General features: G+C 38.6%; 1 pseudogene; it reads right to left on the bottom strand.

Annotated features, from left to right (window-relative positions):
* LOC18782098 overlaps positions 1-1,436 on the bottom strand; it is a 7,825-nt pseudogene extending 6,389 nt beyond the window's left edge.

Raw genomic sequence — 4,521 nt, 5'->3', positions numbered from 1 at the left:
GCGGCACACCCACCAGGGGACGGAGGAGCTTCACATAGTTATTAGAGCGGCGGTTAGGCCCTAACACAACAAAAAGTCATAACATGTGGTTTCAATTAAGCCATCAACAAAGTTAATCATAATTAATTAAGTGTTCTAGATGTGTTTAATTATAATACTACTACTAATTATTATAGACGTGCAATGCAACCTCTCACGTGCAATGCAACCTCTCAGCCCTTATATCTGGTACTTTTTCTTATATTGATTATTTTTGCTAACCCAATACATGGAAGTTGCTAGATTTTGAGAAACTTATCCATGCACATGGACACCCTATTGGAAGAACCTTTTTCGATCTTTCAAGTTCTAAGTTTTATTATTATAAAGCTAAACTTACTGCGTTTATAAATTTTTTTTTTAAAAAAAATGCTATATTAAACATTATAAGAGTATACAGCGGATAGAATGAAATTGTCCGAAACTCAACGTGAAAGTGAGGAACGATAGGGTAATCTTAAAAAGATTCGCGGCCTGAACTAAACACGAGAAAACTAAGAAAACTAAAACCAAATACAATTAGAAAAATTAATCGCTAGATATATTCCAGGCAAGAAAAGTACAACAATTAACAAATTAATTCGAACATGTTCTTGTGTCCTGGTCAAATATGATGGACTGTTTTTTTGTATTTTATTTTTCTTTTATTCCTGCATTTTAATCTGTTGGGATTAGCGTAACCTAATTTGTAACTTTGTTGCTTACCCTATAATTATTATATTTTTGCTCATTATTCATTTACACAAAACCATTTTATTGGTCTTGCAATGTAATTATGTTAGGGCAATCGTAATAAATAATAAATAAATTATAAATCGAACAAAAAAAAAGCTGACGGTGGATGAAGATTTAACTTCAGATATGGACCATATGGTTTGGGCAAGCCCCGGCTCAACTTGCTTGTGGCATGCAATTGCGCGTGGATCCAAATCCAAAGATAAAGAGAGAAAAATAAAAAAGACAATATCAGGCCAAAAAAACAAAACCAATAAGATTTTAGGGAAATAGCGCTTAATGCCACTGCTTTTCTACTTTTATCTGGAAGTGCCATATTTCCTCACAAATTTTGCAAATATCACCTATAAATACATATTTATTGTTCACTTATTGTACACATAACACTTTTTTTGAAATTTAGTTCTCTCTCAGCTCTGTCTCTCTCTATCGCGCAGCTCTCACTCTCTCTTCATTCTGTCTCTCTATCACGCAACTCTCCCTCTCTCTTCATTCTGTCTCTCTATCGCTCAGCTCTCACTCTCTCTTCGCAGTTTCTTTGTCGTGTGCTGCTCTCGGTCTCTCTCTCTCTCTCTCTCTCTCTCTCTCTTGTGTAGCTCTCTCTCTCTGACACAGTGCTCTTCCTCTCCCAATAGTGTCTGTTCATTGAAGCTCAACTCCATCGTTCACCTCCAATAGGTATCGTTCATCGTCTTTTTCTTAGGGTTTAGGGGTTTCTCTGAAGTTGGTTTAGGGTTTATGGATTTCTAAGAAATTGGTTTAGGGGTTTCTTCGAAATTGGTTTAGGGTTTAGGGGTTTCCTGAAATTGGTTTAGAGTTTAGGGGTTTCTATAAAATTGGTTTAAGGGTTTCTCTAAAATTGGTTTAGGGGTTTCTCTGAAATCGATTTAAACTTTAAGGGTTTCTCTAAAATTGGTTTAGGGTTTAAGGGTTTGACTAAAATTGTCTAATTCTGATGATTCCTTGTTTGAAATAGTGAATGGGTTTGTTCCTTGTTTAAAATTGTCTGATACTGCTGATGTTATTGATGTTGTATTGCTGTTTTTCACCTGTTGTATTGGCATTGTAGTGCAGTCGTATTGATAGTTTATTATGGTTTTATTCCCGCTCCATTGTTGTTTTAATGGTTTTGGCAATTTATGCAATTGGATTCTGTGTTTCTTTGTTGTTTTCTTTCATCCAAAGAAGAAAAATTGTAGGTGTTCATTTATAGTCTGTACATTAGCCACATGAATCTTTATAATTTGTTTTGCAATTGTAATAGCTTTTTGATGTCTGTAGTTTATACATAAATAGACATTTATTCTGCTATACAGGCAGAGTCCATAATTTTTCTTTTGATGTTCCATCTGTATTGTATTTCATTTGTTCTCTTTTTATAACATACATGTATATCAGTATTAGGAAGCATTGATGCAGTTGGGCTAGTTCTTTTAGCCTTTTCTGTCAAACCGTGTATGAAGTTAATCCTTGGGGCATGAAATTACTTTGATAGTTGGGTGGTGTTTGGTTTGTGGATGGAATGCAATCTAGATTTAGTAAAATGGAATGTAGATAAGAATGGAGTGTGGAGAGAGAGTTTAAGAGTAGATAAGAAACTGAAATGGGGTAAAAAATGCAATTGGTATTATTTCACATTTCGGGGGATTAACAGTTGATGGGAATGGCCATTTCATTCCACAGTTTAATCCAATAAACCAGACACTATCTTATACATAGCATTATAAATGAAAGTGATGTATCAAATGGGATTTGTGGCATTTTTTAGCAAGCCTTATGGAGAGAAAATATAAGAGAAGTGTAGGGGGCTTTTTCGTTCCAGCAGCTACTACGGGTCTGGGTTGCCGTAAAGAACCAAATGAGAGAAAATTTCCCCTAGGTCTGAGTTCAAGAATTAGCTCCCGAGAATGCTTCGAAAGGGTAGCTAAATCTTAGGAAGCACCTTCGTTACCTTCACCAGCAAAACTAACAGTCGCTTACAGGTAGATTCTTAGCTTGGCATGAGAGGCTTGTGGCATGGAAGCAAAGCAATAAAGAGTTTAGCATTAAAAAGAGAGAGCTGTGAGTTCCTATGAGAAACAAGGGTTCTAAGGAGAAGGGGAAGGGATTCTAAGTGGGTTTGTTGAAGAGAAAAAGGGATGGGGGTATATTGGGTGTGTTGAGTAGTTTCCGACAGCTCAATGAAACTTTGTCAAGCTTTGGAACAGTTTACCAAAAGGGAAAATGGGGAGAGATGGAAGGATGTGCCTCGAAATTACAGAGGTTTCAGAGGTGAGAGATGAAGCTTGCTCTCCAGATGTGTGTTGTAGCTAGTGGTGAAATATTGGGTGTTTTGGGTAATTTTCCCGCAGCTTGACAAAGGATCTATCAAGCTCTAGAATGACTTACCAGAAGAAAAAATGGGAGGAGATGGAGGAATGAGGCTCGAAATTGCAAAGTTTCATATATGAGAGATGAAGCTTGCTCTCTAGATGTAGGTTTAGATGGTGGGTAGGAAATGTCTCTTTTTGTAGGAGCTGGAAGCTCCTTCTTCCCAAGAAACCCTAACAGTTTCTATCCAATTTAGCCAAGTCTTTCCTCTCATTTCTCTTCTCTTCCTTTGACTCATCCTATTGGGTGAAATTCTCTCTGCCCAATCGCACGAAAACAGGGTTTGAGGAGCTCTAGGCTTTTCCGGCAGCTGTTCCAGTAAAGGAATCCCATTTTCAGCCATCTTTCTTCCTTCTTTTCTCCCATCTTCCATGGCTAGATATGATGGGGGGAAAGAAATGGGTATGTACACTGGTTTGAAGGGTGCCTTGGCTCCTAGCAACCTACGCGCGCTAATATCCCCTTGTTCTTTGCGTGTTCCACCTTAGTGTTCATTCTTAGCCCATGTGCTGGAGCCTCTCAGCATCTCACTGACATAACACTTTGGCTTTCATCATGGTTCATGTTTCTAGCTAAGTGCTGGAGACTATGGATATTTTCTTTGCTGCTTGGGTTTTTGCTAAAGTGATTGGTTAGCCTGCCAAGGGAATGGGCTTAAATGACGGGCTATTTTATTTATGGTGATGGGCTAATTTCCTAGGGTATTGGGCTCTCTTTTTCTCTCTTTTATGCTTACCCACATATTTGGGCTCAAGAAATGGGCTTGAGTTTTGGGGCTCCCACGCAGCCTAAAACTTCCATTTCTTGGCTCATCAATGGGACTCATGAAGGCTCGTTACCATCCATACCACAACCCACTCAAGCAAGCCCTGGGCATTTGTGTGGCTTGGGCTCACTTAAGCTTGTAGCGTGGTTGGGTGTGAAATAATGATTTCTTGCTTGGCATGGCATGTCGATTGGCGTGCTTTAATTTTATCATCTTTGAAAAGGGACACGATGCTTGGCGGGGTAACTAGCATGGCTTGTAAAGTCAGTGCCTTTTATAGGCTCATTTCAATTCTTAGTGTGCCGATGGCATATTTATTTGGCGTGGCATGTGTTCGTGGCTTGTGCAAGTGTGTATGACAAACTTTCGCGTGCCCAAATCGGGTTTCTTATCGATAACGTATCGCATTGGGCCATGATATATTCGGGCACAACCGTAAATTTTTGGGGCCTCAACAAGAAGGAAATGGGAAACTATAAGAGCAAGCCTTGTGGAGAGAAAATATAAGCCTTGAAGGTACAAGGAATTCCCATTTTTTCTGTCAAGGGACACATTGGTGAACATACATGTATTGCACATCTGGTTCTATTGCCCATTTTATCAGTGATATA

The sequence above is a fragment of the Prunus persica genome, chromosome G3, assembly GCF_000346465.2.
Source record: "Prunus persica cultivar Lovell chromosome G3, Prunus_persica_NCBIv2, whole genome shotgun sequence".
Taxonomy (NCBI): domain Eukaryota; kingdom Viridiplantae; phylum Streptophyta; class Magnoliopsida; order Rosales; family Rosaceae; genus Prunus; species Prunus persica.
This window is presented reverse-complemented; position numbering and strand designations above follow the sequence as displayed.